We start from the raw sequence: 15,899 nt of genomic DNA on the forward strand, positions 1-15,899 counted from the left end.
AATTAGAATTAATATTTGTTTTGCTATGTTGTTGCAATGTATGATGTATGATGTTTTTATTTCAGCTGCACCACAGTTTTCCAAAGAGCAAATGCTGTAGCAAAGGGTACATTTTGTTATATCACTATTTCTTCTGACAGATGTTTTAATTTTTCAACAATTACATGAGTTTTTGATTCAATATGATTTGGATTCAATAAGCAGATTCAGAATTGGTGTAACCCAATCAAATGCCATCCTTAGTCTTGCCCAAGGAGGACCTGTCCATTCCACTACTCTGCAGTTCATGGATGACTGCTCTACTAACTGAGCCACAGCCTCCCCATGGTTCCAAGAAATGTCTCCGGTAGCAGAGACTTTTCACTAAAACCACACGTACGGTAATGGTGAATGTCTGTACAAAACACCCGTTGAGATATTTCCGTCTGAACCAAAGTCGTAACCACCGGCCCACCACCTGTCTGTTTAAAAGACGTTTTTCAAAAATTATTCAGGAAGTCATTTGAGAGTCTGAGGACTGTGATAAAGCTTTTGTCAGATTTAAACATTTATGAACTCTTTCTCTAATTAAAAAGTGTTAGTATGACACAGAGTTTGAAGTGATTAAACAAGTGCTGCTGTTATTTATAATAATGCTTTCAATCAGTGACAGAGCCACTTAGACACTGCCCTCGCTATGCCTCCTTGGTGATGGGTAATTGGTGTGTTTGCGTGTGCGTGACTCCATCATTTCGGTGAATGGTGTCATTAGCAAAAACACGCACCAGCTGCAGACAAAACAGCAGCTAGCTATCACTCTGAAATACATTCATCTTCCAACCACACTTTAAAGCAAGGAACAGTGTTGATGTTGCCTTTAGAAGTCTGTAAACTCCAACAGGGAACAAAGAAAGTGTGAAAACTAGCTGTGACTGCGGTACATGCACCAATGAACATTTGCTTGACAGGGCAAAGTTACAACAGATGAGAACTGTACAATAGAAGGGTGCCATCTGTTTTACCTTTAGTCCTGAGACAGTAAACATCTCAGTGCCACTCACTGTGATTCCACTTATGAAGAAGGAAAAGGGAGCTTTTTTTAGCTGTGTATTAAGCAAAAATTTTGCAGGACAAACACAACCATTAATTGTCAGCTCTGCAGCCAGAAAAACAGATTTTCCCACACTAGAGAGACCTGAGAGCAAATTAGCTGTGTTCATTGTTTTTTACCAATGCATCAACATAATTATCATGGCAATGATGAAACAGAGGTGTCTATGGGCTGAAACCTTTTTAACTTTCAACTGTCATCTCCAAAATAGAGCCATTCTATCATTCGGAAAGCCTTATGTGGGACATTAGTATGCACAATGAGGTTCACTTCATCTTGCACACAGGGAGCAAATTAACTTCACGCCCTGCCACATTGTTGTGTAATGGTGGACTATGAGGGTGGGTCCTGTTTTTCTGCAGTTAGTTGCTAACTCTGTGAGAAGCAGTGGGGCTATAAACATCACATGCATCCATCAAGCCTGGACAGAGGCAGCATACTATTCTTTATTTATCCAATTCCAAAATGCCATCTGCGGCTGCGACATTCACAGAGCATCTATGTGCTGAAACATGTTTGAGAGGAACCCCAGTAGATGACAGCTTAATGTCCTTAGTGACAGCTAATTTGGCTGTGGCGGAGTGAGAGGGAGCTGCCAGAGTGTTTATTTCCCTGCAAAAAATCAACATATCTGATCTAGGGTGGGAGGGAGAGTCATTTTCCAGATTGAATTTTATTCCTTGCAAAGAGTTGTTCGGGCTGCACAAGATCACTGCCTCCTTATTTTCACAGGAGGCATTTCTAATATGAAATTAGTCACCGAGGTTGTGCTAAACACATGCATTTGACAGCTTTTTGCAGGAACATTCATAAACCTTGCAATATCAGAAGAATATGGGAAAAAATGAAATGCACTGAAACAAACTTCTACAACAATAATGCTAATAGCACTGGCTGTGTGGTCTATATCCTTTTTGGTAGCAGTACTACATGTACATCCATTTGCATACTGAGCTTGTTGTGTATGTTTTCCTTCTTTTTTCAGAATATGAAAATAAAAATTTGAGTGACAAGCATAAGTCAAAGCTGTTATATCGCTATATTTTTCCTCCTTTTAACCTTTCTTGGTAAATACATTGGAATTTTGCTGTAGGTTCCTGTATTATGCAGTACAGTTTATACTGAATAAACTGTGATAACACTAATCTTCCTTTGTTCGAGCTCATGTCATAGGTGAATAGGCATTATTGAATGCAAAAATTGTTGGATAATGTGAGGCCATGATAGTGTTGCATTTATCTTAGACGGTCTTCCAGTCAAGGTTGTTGGTATTTTCTATAATTTGCTCTTATGCTATGGCAAGAAATGTGAAGGCAGTTAAAAGCTGTTTAACTAATTGAAGCACTGTCAGATGGCTTTATAGAAGTAAAGCTTTTTTTCTTTGTCTGTCAAGTCAAGTGGTTGAAAGGTTAAATTCAGAGAGCAGCCTTACACAGGAGCCTATCCCTGTGCCCAGAGGTAATAAAATGGTGAACTGCCACATCATTGTACTTGTTTGAACCACACTGTGTCTCTTGACAGTTTGAGTGGCGGTCACATTTATCAACACCTCACACAAAGCTCAGTGTCAGTGCTGCCTCGGGCAGAAGTAACTGGCCACATGAAACAGAGTGAAAACCTCAGGGATCATTTGAAAGAAGGAACTACATAAAGTTGGCCAACAAAAGCCAAGAAAATACATTATTTTGAGCTTGGAAACATGATTCATGCTCCAGGGTGATTAGCATAGGGTTGTGTGAATGTCGAGCTAAGAATGTGATTGGTCAGTTCATAGGAAGGCATGAATTTAATACAGGATGCATCTAAAAATGCGCTAATCAGCTGATCAGGATTTTAACATGAACTATGAATCAAAATTGACTACTGCATATGTGAAGGGGGTCATAGCAATAAGATAAGATAAAGAATAAAATCCAATCATTTGACTCCGCAAATCTCCTTTTCAGCATTTTCTTTTTTTGCCCCCAAGAGCAACATAGTAACTAACCAGTGACCAGAGTGGACCATTTTAGCTAAAGAGCCTGATATGTCCTCCAAAAATTAAAAGGAGAGTTCATCTGGGGTGAGGTGGCAGAAGTGCACAAACTTAATACCAAAGTAAAATTCCAAGTACTTGTTTAAAACTCCACTACAAGCAAAGGTACTATTTCAAATTCTGTACTCAAGCGAAAGTATACAGACTCTAATGTTTACTTTACTTATAGAAGTACAAGTGCTCCTCTGTATTTTGTACAGATTTCAATTTGGCATGTTGATCACATACTGTATAGCAAATGCTAAGTTTAGTTCAGACACGAAACTTCCTCAACAAATAAATATTTCTAATCATTAATAAATAATAGGAACAACATCTCTATTACTGTTGGTGTGGAACAAAAACAACAGCTAGTGGAGCTTATTTTAACCACTCTATGTACTGACAGGTGGATAATCCATAATAATACACCAGCATATATTAGTTGATTAGATTTTGTATTAAGAATCTGCATCTGCTAACTCAAAACACAATTTTCCACTAAATTGAAGTTTATTAAACATAAAAGTAAGATGCAAATGTGCCTCAAAAATCTACTGAAGTACAGTACATATAGTTACAGTACATATATATACTTAGTTACGAACAACCCCTGGATATGGAACTGGTAATGTAGCTCCATGTCTCTCAGACATATAAATAGTAAACTTTACCATATGAATGTTTGTAGTTTGACAATATATTAGTGTATGTCATTTGCAAGTTTCCAGAAATCAATTATCTAAGTAGTTAATACAAAATTAATGTATTTGCCAAGACTGAGAAGAGTCAAAGACAATAACAGCTGCAGAAGCTCTGACGGTCACTGTTGTCAAGCCACTGATTCAAATCTCTTCTCTTCTAGATGCTATGGACAGAGTAAAGGTGATGAGAGCATTAGATTAACCATGCAGCCTTTCCCTCTGTCTCTGTGAGCAACTGGCAAGTTGGATCAGTGCTTTTGGATTGGAGACTATTTTCTCATCTGTGGTCTGCCTCTCAACAGCTGCCTCTCAAGTAAATGTATTGCTTACAGGCGGCAATGAGCTCTAAACAGCTACACTGAGGCATTTGGGACTCAGAAAAAAAAGATGAATAGCAGAGTAAAACAATAATATCCAGTTTTATCACACATACCAAATGATTTTTAACAGCCCTAAAAAAAAGTTAGTGGCAGTTAATCCTTTAGTTTATGCCTTTACTTTATCGTACGGCAAAGGTGAGAAGTTGACATAGATTCTGCTATTAACCCTAAATACAGGCTGGCCTGGAAACCAGTTAAAAAGTTTAATTAATGTCAATGTACATGACAGACAGACACGCACACACACACACACACACACAGTCAAACTGTATATTTCCTCGAGAATGAAAGGAGTGGGAGTGACTGAATCCACAGGTGCCCTTTCCATGTTGGAGACTTTCTACTTTAACCCTCATTAAAAGCCTGGTTTCACTAGGTGGCCTCATTATTTGGCCTCTTGTAGTGTTTAGTTGAATTTTCATTAACGTCAGTATTCAGATGAATTAATATTTCAATAGTGGATCAAAATTATATCCAAAAAATCCACATGGTTGCTAAAATGTTACACATACAAACATACAGTGTGAAACATATACACACAATATATCCATCTTGTTCCCTACACAACTGAACTGTAAATCAAGAAAATATATCTCAAACTCTCCAATAAGACAAAACTTTATTCATGTAAAACACAATTCACCCAGCATTATGTTCCATACAAAAACATCGCTTTAGCAGTTTAGTTGCATATAGAAACACAATTTCTGGGATGGGGTTGAATCCATTCATAAATTTTTAATTATCTGCAGGGGGGCTGAATCCTATCCCAGCTGTCAGGTCGAGAGGCAGGGTACACTCTGGACAGGTCTCCAGTCTATCTCAGGGCCAGCAAAGAGAGACACACGGAGACAGACCACCATTCACATTCGTACCTATGGGCAATTTAAAGTCACACATTGCTAAGCTGATTACATGTAGAACGTACAAACACCATACATTTGTTGTACTAAATATAAAGTATAGCAAAAAAGAAACAGGTTGATAAATTTGATAAAGACATTTTAATGGCATGGCTGGGCTGGCTAAGAGCTATATTCCTGTGAGCCTAGTATTCCCTTAACTCTGAGCAGCAGTGACTTCTTGACTTTCTTTACAAATGAAATTGTAGCTGTTAGAGAAAGATCCTCGCGACAAATATTACAGATATACCTTTATGTACAACAGCTCAAGAATCACTGCTTCTTCCCATAGACCTCGCTGAGGTAACGGCAACAATTGCTTTTTCAAAACTTTCAACATGTCTCTTAAACCCCATCCAAACCAAATTGCTTAAAAATGTTTTACCTTTAATTAACACAATCTTATTAGATTTTATCAATCTATCTTTAGAAACAGGCTATGTACCAAAGGCCTATAAAGTTGCTGTAATCAATCTCCTCTTTATTTATAGAGTCCCTGAAAAATTAGTGGCAAAACAAATATGTTACCACCTACACAGGAATAACTTGTCTGAAGATTTCCAGTTGGGATTTAGAGTGTGTAGAACCAAAATAAAAACAGAATTCAATGATTTGCAAAGCTCATTAACCCATATTTCATTCACAATAGAATATAAACAACATATCAAATGTTGAAACTAAAATATTAACTCATTTTGCATTTGATGGCAGTAACACATCTCAAAACAGTTGAACGAGGGGCAACAAAAGGCTGGAAAAGTAATTGCCACAAATCAAAAACAAATGGAGGAGCATTTCAAAACTAATTAGGTTATGTGGCAAGAAAAGATTCAGAGAATCAGGAGGAATCTCTGTGCACAAGGGACAAGGCTGAGGGTCAGAACTGGATGCATGTGATCTTTGGGCCCTCAGGCGGTACTGCATTAAAAACAGGCCTGACTCTCTACTGGACATCACTGCATGGGCTCAGAAACACTTCCAGAAATCACTGTCTGTGAACACAGTTTGCTGTGAAATGTGAGTTAAAGCTGTGTCATGCAAAGAAGAAGCCATATGTGAACACACTGCCGTGTTCTCTGGGCCAAAGCTCATCTAAAATGGTCTGAGGCAAAATGGAAAACTGTTCTATGGTCTAAGGAATCAAAATTTGAAATTCTTTTTGGAAACCATGGACATCGTTTCCTCAGGACTAAAGAGCAGAGGGACCATCCAGCTTGTTCAATTCAATTCAATTCAACTTTATTTATATATCGCCAATTCACAAAAAAGTCATCTCAAGGCATCAGCGGAATGTTCAAAGGCCTGAATCTCTACAGTAGCGAGAGAAATCATATGTCACCATCTTTAGCTTCTCTCCACTACCTTCCCATAAAATGTAGAACAGAAATTAAAACCCTCCTTCTTACATACAAAGCGCTTAATGGTTAAGCTCCATCGTATTTGAGACCTCCATATCGGTCAATTACTTTGTAGACCAATTCAATCCCAGAATGCAGACCTACTTGTGGTTTCCAGCGTTTCCAAAAGACGAATGGGTGGCAGAGCCTTTAGCTCTCAAGCTCTTCTTCAGTAGAACTGGCTCCCAATCCATATTGGAGGGATTGTCACTTAAAGCCATTCTTTTTGATAAGGCTTATAGTTACAGCTGCTCAGTCACTTTTCTGCATTCCGCAAAAGGTTTTTCAATTTTACCTTAGGTACAGTTTAGCATATAATCCCCTGGTAGCATCAGATTAAACGGAAATACATGAGAGCAGTATCTTCACATGTAACTGAAGGCACAAAATTGCAGAAAAGAATTTTTGCCAAAATGTGAATTGTTTTTCATCTAATTAGATATTTAACATTATGGCATGGCTGCTTTTTATGTTCTTTTTTGTTGAAATTTCAAAGTTTTAGCTTTGATTTATATTGCTTTTATATTGCGTTGGATTTGTGAATGTTGCATCTTTCCAGACTTCAATGTTTTATCCTCTTTCATGTCTGGATGCATTGTTTAAATGAACAACCTCAGACCAGACACCCTCTGTGCACAGCCGCATCCCTAATCATACACCCATTTTATTATTTAATTGCACTTTCTATTTTTTTTTCCAAATGTTCTTTTAGTACAAACATCCAAAAGTATTTTACTGGACAGAAATGTTCCTTATTTGTCATGTTCCTTACATGTCATGTCATGTATTTTTCATGTTTTTGCAAATTAATCTAATTACTTAAGTGTTTTTTTTAAGATTAAATATTAAAAGAATGAAGCTGACCACATATGACTCACTCAAACAATGGCTTTTGATCTCCACACAAAATGTAAAACTAGCCAATAATTTTTCACTCCTTAAATCTCAATGCTTACACTTCTCAGGTTGAGCAATGTGGGGTCAAAGTGTTTAAAGTTCTACTTATGAAACCCAAGATTAGAGTAAATAGACAGTCGACATATTTTGTATAGTAACTACCTCAGTATCATGTGAGGTTCACTGAGTCAACATGAAAACATGCTACACCTTGGAGCTGAAGAGAAAAAAGCTGCTTTGAAAATGCAAACCAAGGCTAATCCTAAAACGAATGACTATTAGCTTTAAAATGTCACAGCGTAAACCAGGGTAAAATTTATTCAGACCCCTACCCCCCTAAAAATGTTTTATGTTTTTTTTTTTTTTTTTATCAGGCCCGGAGAGGAGTGCTTTAGAACATCTGAAGTATTTCTCCAAGTCTGGAATAATAAGGTTAAGGCCTGGTGGAGCACTTTTTTAATTACTTAGTCATGGCCAGAGTCCTGTGAGAAATGTTTTAACTTTGCTCCCAAACTTCCCTGTAGAGACAGCAAGGTCAAACACTTAAGGAAATTAACAGACTTAAAACACCAAAGTCAGAGTCCCTACAGGTACTTCTCTTAATTGGCAAAGTCCTACCTTATGTGTTCCATTTCCAAACACTTAGGGGGGGATCAAGGGTAAATATGAATATCTAAATAATAATGATGATGTGTAATTGTCCACAGCACCTTAAACTAATTCATACAGCTTGGAATTGCATCCTCACGAGCTCGATATTGTTACTAAATGTCATGGTAACAACCTTGCCGAGTGGGGTGCAGTCTTCCTCTGACACAGCCTTCTCCCTGACTTTCATCATTATACTGTGCACATGGGCAAAAGGCTTTGAAAATCCTGTCACTATTGAGCACTCTTGAAAGGAAGGCTCTTTTCATTTAGTGGTCTACTGAAGATGATTTGCATTCAGGGATTTTACTTGTGCTGTGTGATGTTCAACAGGCTAAGCTGCTCCAGAGAACTTGCTCTTCTCATCTGCATTAGTGATTGATGGTGGCTGATTTTTCCCTTGAACTTTCAGGGCTGCAGAGTTCACAGCACCGGGGGTGATGTGGTGGTAAAGGGGTGGAAGAAGGACAGAAGGGAGGGCAGCAAGGAAGTAGAGTGTGCACAAGAAGGACAAGCTCTTTAGTCAGTCCATATTCATAGATAATCACACTATCAGCCAGAGATACCATCTGACAAGTCTTGATTGTAGCTCTTTGTAATCCAGTCATCTTTGAAACAGGACATGAAGCTGCTACTGCACCAAAACAAAATGGATAAATTAACATTTAAGTACAATGAACAGCACTTTAAGAGTGTATTACATAATTTGATATACAGTGCACAGTCTGCTGAAGTAAGACATGGAGTAACACACAGACATACACTGTATATGTGAACAAATTGCTTAGGTGAGAAAAGAAATTTACAAAGCATGACGAAATTAACTGTAGAAATGAAGAAATTAACCTCATGTGTTTATGTAATGTGTAACAGTCAATATGTTTTATAAGAAACACAAAATTACTTGGTTAGGTGAAAGTAATGTTTAGTTGTATATATTATATGCCACAGTGTACAAAAGACTTTTTGTGCAAAAAAAGGTTAGTTTAACATAAAAATTCTTAAACATCATCTTTCACTTCTCATTGAAAAATGCTCATGACAGCCATGTATGTGTCCAAAAAAGCAGGAAACAACAGAGTGAAGAAAATATCAACAAAATATATGTTTGAGTGGGGGGAGTACTTTAATAATAAAGAGGATAACAATACAGTGTGTAATGTGAAAGCTTTGGTAGTAATAATGATACTACAGAGATATATTACAGAGAGTCGGTTCATTCTCACAGCACTCATCAATCTCATTTCCAGACACAGCAGGTCGCTGTATCAACAAAAAAACTCTGGTAAACCTGATGTACCTTCCCAGCATTAAACAGCAGGCAGACAAAGTTATGACAAGCTAGCAAACAGAGCAGAACATTAAGTAGCTGATGAGTCAGATATTTTTCTCATGGCTGGAGGACTAATCATACACGAGTTACACAAGGACAGAAACCTGAATCCAAATAAATGCGAATGTTGCTCTTCTGTGTGATTAGCAGGGATCTTGTCAAAGCGGGGATTGTTTTTCCTTCTTAGAAATATACATTGCGGCTGGCCCGTGGTTCAGGGGGTAGAGTGGGTTGTTCACTAATCACAGGGCTGGGAGTTTGATTCTCAAGCCCTCTTGTCCACATACTGAAGTATTCTTGGGTGTCAAAGGGGGTGCAAGAGCATTGTGTCTGTTAATTTGAGAAAAGCTTACACAAGTGCAGTAAATTTACCATTGTGGCATTGATGACTAAAGTGCTACCTGCATTAGTGTTATTGGTATGACCATCCACAGAGAGACATTTAGTACTTAACAGTAGCTACAATCTGGACTATTCGATCAAATAGTTAGAACCCATTCTACTTTGACATAGTCATTAGTCATTTCAATCCTTCTGAAATTATCACAAATGTAGTCCAGTTTGAACACAATGTAGAGACATCTTTCAACCTGCATTTTGCCAATCAGACCATACTAGTTATGGTACTGTATATTTGATTATCTGCCAGTTTTTTCTCTCTTCACTTTTCTTTTTTGTATTTATTGTTTATTGTATGTAACAGTTGTATTCTGTTACTTTAGTATTTTGTAGATTGGGCTAGCACATCATAGAAATCAATTTCCTGTTTTTCTGCAGATACAATAGGATTTAAGTTAATTGTTACCTGCTTGTTTTTATACAGAGACTACTGTGTCTCTGTGTATCCTTTCTTTTTTTCATTCTTTTGTAGAAGGCAAAATGAGATGGCTATCCGCCTTTTTCTTGTTTTTGTCGAAAACAAGAAAAGCGAAAAATATCTTTATTGTTGTATGTCAAACTTCAGCTACAGTATGTTGACAAAAGAGGGCTGAAATATATTTTTATGTGTTCCAAACAAGGTGTCCTAAAGCCACCATAGGCATGTTTACTTGCTAATTCAGGCATGGCCATGGATGTATTCATGTAAGAAGGGTGTCAACTGAGGTTTATTTTTGCAGAACGGGGCCAATTTTGCAGAATGGTACCATTTAGGAGCTGTTTGTAATAACATAAAAACAGAAATGTCATATTTTATCCACCAACCCAAAAGACCATGCATTGTGACTGCAGAAGTACTGGTGGATACCTTTCAGTGCAGAAGCAAAGAAGATTAGCTCAGCCTACTGATGCTTAGTGTGCTGCCAACACTAGTGGATGTTAAAAGCACACCCAGCAGAATCTAAGTGAATGTGACAATCATTTCCAATTTACAGAAAAGACTAAATCAGTTAACCTTTATTGTCTGCATATACACTGTAAATGGTTGCTGACATCTACTGCTGAGAAAGACAATCTTTCTGTTGTAAGAGAAACAGAAACTCAGCTGCATTACTATTCCAGCACCTATCGCAGGAAATAGTAGCTTCACAACATCATTTTGGATGCATGTTTATTTGGATGAGGGTTTTATATGGATTCCTTTTTAGCAAGTACAGTTTAACAGTTGCTAGTTGGATTTAGCTGGACCAATATTACTTATGCTTTAAAGTTAAAGGTCTGTGACTTTCCATATTTTTTCATTGCTGTTAACAAATCTCATAATGAGACTATCAATGAACTGGATCCACTTACAAAAAAGCAGAAAATCATTTCCCTTGTTCTTTAGAAAAGCTTCCTCTTGCTGATTAGGGAAAGCGTCTTAGCAGTATTGAGGGAAACATCTGAATACGAGACTAGTAGCAGTCTATCTTCCAGCGTGAGTCAGGCACATCATCTTTACTGAATTCAGTCTCTGAATAATGCATGCTAGCTAGCCACATGCATCAGCACTGAATGCTGAAGTCTCATGGTATTTCTCTTCCTCGCAGCCACACTGCAGGCACCCCATCTGTGCCCATCAACACTAAAAAATTAGCCTGAGGAGCAGTATTTCTACAACATCCCAAAAAAGTTGAGCCTGGGATAGACCACACACAGAAAGTGGACACTACCTTCAAGCAGTTCTGTCTTTTAAAGAATTTGTGAGCAGTGTATGTTATCGTGGGATAGAGACTTCCTCTGCTACATATACAGTACTTTTTTTGGTCCTTTCGGCTTATCCCATGAGTTCAGCGTCGCCACAGCAGATCATTGTCTGCATCTTGATTTGGCACAGTTTTACGCTGGAAGCCCTTCCTGACACAACCCTCCTCAATTTCTACCGGGCTTGGACAGGCACTGCACAGCTTGGGACGGGAATGGGCTGTTGGGGGTTCAGTGTCTTGCCCAGAGACGCCTCGACATATAGCCAAGACCGGGGATCAAACCACTGACCCAGTGGTCCGTGGACAACTGCCTTGACAGCTGAGCTACAGCCACCCCCCTCTGCTACATGCACTAATCCTTCATTGTTACTGTAGCATACAGTAAGCAGTCAGTAGAGATGAACAGTGATAGTTAAAAGACTAAGGCAAAGCTGGTAGTTGAGCACCTCAGCTGTGTGCATTTGGATGCCAAAGATCACAGCTACATGCTCTACTTTCACAACTCATTTTGTGCCATTTGCAGCACTCTGGGGATATAGAGCTTGTGTGAGATGTTTCAGCATGAGGTTTAATGACCTCTGAGAAATTCCTGTGTCTCTCCAGCATGTTGTCAGCCATGATGAAAAGAATCAGGGAGCTCTAGTTTCTGACAATGTGAAATGCAGGCACAGAACCTCCTGTGACCTCCAATGATGTTTTGTTTGTTTTACAACTCACAATTGTTCCGGCTTTGTCTGAGATTTTAGGATTATGAGCTTGGAGTTGTCAATTTTCATCTTTCATTCTTCCGCACAGGTCATGGGCAAATACATCCAGCAGTCGTAAAACAACTTCTGACTCTCTATGAATATCGAGTAATTTCTCAAGCACTATGGCTTCTTCAAGAATTATTTCCAACAACATACAAAAGAACTGAAAGACACAAAAGTAACAGTTGTATGGCAATGCAATGTCGGCCTCTAACTTTGTGTTTAAAGTCCCACAAAAATAGATGGGAGGGACTGCAGTGTTTGTATTTGTATTGCTTCATGACTCACAGTGGCCTCACACAGATTACTTTTGTCAAGTACATACTGTAAAAGTGGATCTACTGTAAGAGGCCTGCAGAGCAATAAAAATGCTGAAGCGCATGATACTACAAATAAAATCTTAACTTCAGAATGAAACATATTATTACCACTATATTGAGTTCTATTCTCATAAGACTTGCAGGCAAAGGAGAATGAAATCAGCAGAAAACTGGCAGGGGTATTACATTTGAGAGAACTCCAAGCTCCAGTAGAAGCAGTCTATCATCTATAATCATTTAGGAGGCTATACGAAACAAGACCTTTAAACCACAACCCAACCCTCTGAAGACTGTCTACCCACTAATAATCTGGCTTTTCAATTAGCACCTATCTGATGTTACAACGATAACACAAAACCAATTACACGCTGTACTGCAGATAACTCGTAATCCACTTAATGGGTCTGATTTGACTTCTTTTTTCCTCTCTCCTTCCACCACTGTTGCCCAGGGGCTTTTTGTTCTTCATCCAGAACAAGGTATCACTTTGAATTATCAGTATTATAGGCACATTTGAGATAGCAGGTTAGCCAATCTTCCGAAGGTCCTGATAATCTTGTACGTCTGTGTAAAAGGGTGCAGATGATAGTTATGAAAGCGAGATCAGCAAACCCAAGCTTTTATCCAGAGCTTGGTTTCACAGTACAGCATGATACATTTAATACAAAATACTAAAATATTCAACATTCTATTATGCAAAATAAAGTCAAATAGAAAATCATCACATCTGAGATGCTAGAACCCAGAAGTGTTTAACATTTCTACTGGACAAACAGCTAAAGCTAAGTCAGTTAACTATCTGTTGATTCTATACTATACTGCACTATGAAGGCCTTTGTTTCATTGTCAAAAAGTGCTACACAAATAAAATCATTATAGAAAATCATCAACAATGTTAGCTATATAAAAAACTGACCTCTGATGCATATACAGTAAATTATTTAAATTTCTGCTGCACACTGGAGAAAATAGCTGTAGATCTGAAAGGAGGCTTTGTGGAAGCACCTGCACTGAATAAGTAAAATGAGTGATTGCTGCTATTAACCTCGAGCTGTTTCAGGTTTGACAGATAACAGAGACCTGTCTGTAAGAGACAGAGTCACTGCAATAATCCAGCTCCTTAACTGAGAGCAAAAGGTGCAAAAGAAAGGAGCTGTCTCACTTAGGACCAAGATTCAAACTACACTGTGGATCAATTAGCTGCAACTTTGCAAAATAACAAATAAGTTGAATATAAAATTAAATAAATGATAAAAATTATTGTATTTTTTGGGCATCTATGTAAAAGTAATCATGCATTTCCAAATTTCAATCAAAACAGGTCTGTATAGCCCAGAGCGATTTTCTTTCATTGGGCACCCGATGTGAGACAACTCATCTCATGCATCAGACAATGTAAAAATCACTCATAATTTGCATCAAAATTATATTTCAGTGGAATCTTTTCTCGCATGTCACGGCATGTTTTCTCTGTTTAGGAAAGCAAACAAAAGCCATTTTTGCTTCTGGCTGATTTGTACAAATGGATGGAAAAAAGAGATGGTAGATGCATTTATCAAATATGGCAATTTGCTTAATGGACTCTGACAAAGCCATCGGCAGTCTTTATTTAGATGCAGATGACTTCCTCCATACTGGCTTCCTCTGTCACTCTTACAGATGCCTGTCAGGGAAAAAAGAAGAAAGCTCCCTCTGGTTTCTGCAGACTGACAGTCAGTCACTACAGCTGTCTGTCTGCATGTGAGACTGACTGACTGCCTGTCTTCTGTCCCTCTCAACTCTTCTTGACTTACACTATTTCCTTTTCACTCTGTATAAATACACCATTAGTGCAGCAAAATGGGAACAAACGATGTCTCAGCCAGACTGCTTCATGTGTACGAAGGCACATGGTCATTGTGGTCATGATGTGCACATTATGAAAAGTTAGTTGAGAGAAATACAGACTGAGTTACTTGAGAGAAATATCGACTAATTTAAAATAGCTGCCACTAAACAAGGCCTGGTGAAATAGTGAGATAAAATAGTTTTTGTAATTTTCATATCAGTCTGACTTTGTAGACTTCTAAGGAAAAAACCAGCACAAATTAAGCTATTCTGTATGCAATAGCTGTATTGCTTATAGAATATGTTTTAGGCCCTGAACAGCTGATAAGCATTCAGCCTGCACACTGAAAGCACCAGGTTTGCCTCCTGCTAAAAACTCATACAGCTGTGTATATGTCAGGAGGAGAGAAGCGGGGAGGGTGATTTAATGTTAAGGCAACAGTGCCCTCTGGAAAAGAAAAGGATCAGCCTCCACTGTTGGATTATTGGTATGTCTTATACAATTGACACACACAATATCTGATACATGCAAAAATATCAGTATTAAACTATCAACTTCTTAACATACTAAAGAAAGCACTGTGCATAATGTAATGTGCAAGTACCACAGAGTAACTCGTGGTACTTTGATGTTCAGTGTCATAGCCCTGCTGTGTCACATGATGACATGCTGTCCAGACCCAGAGACAGCAAAGCAGCCCTACTCTTTGAGATTACTTTGTAACACTGAACAATTATTTATCAAAAGCATTCTGAGATCACTCACTCTCTATTTTATTTTTTATGTTAGATATGGTTCAGCAGATGCATTTGTGACTAACAAACTGAAAGACTGTAGTTTCACTGTTTAGACTCCAGGTTTGCTAATTCCTGATTCCAGTTAGCTTTTGTTGATGTTATTAAGGATTCCCATAGTTTTTCCAACCTACACTGTGAATGATTGAATAATACATATAGTATTTAAAACAACACAGTGATTTATTAATTTAAATAACCTACATTGCATTTGTTTATTATTTCCTTCCACCATACGTCTACAAAAATGACACTGTAGGTAGTCTTGTCATTCTTAATTTGTACCATGCTGACACCTCAAACAGGCTTTCTCCAACTGTAACGTTTCTTTTAACATGAAATAGGTCTTTTGTAGAGATCAGACCACCTTTGCGTGTTCTTCACATAGGAATATAAATTAAATTCTGCTTAAGTGGTTCAGCTTGACAACCCTCTTCCTCATAAAGTGTGCCTAGAAAACACGTTGCACAATTAGAGCAATTTTTAAAAAGAACAAATTACAGTGGACTCTGACAATGAGAGAGAAAATTAATTATAAAATGAGAGATCCAAAACGAAAAGTCAAGGTTCATAAAGTTATCCAAAAAGCTACTCCCATTGTGCTGTATGTACCAAATGACATGTTTATATTAGTAACCATGTGGGTTGCACCAAGCTCATTATGTGGCCAGATGGGAACAACAATCAACTCCCCTCCATCAAAGCTGCTATGACAAGGCC

This window comes from Channa argus, chromosome 9 (genome assembly GCF_033026475.1).
Source record: "Channa argus isolate prfri chromosome 9, Channa argus male v1.0, whole genome shotgun sequence".
Lineage (NCBI taxonomy): Eukaryota > Metazoa > Chordata > Actinopteri > Anabantiformes > Channidae > Channa > Channa argus.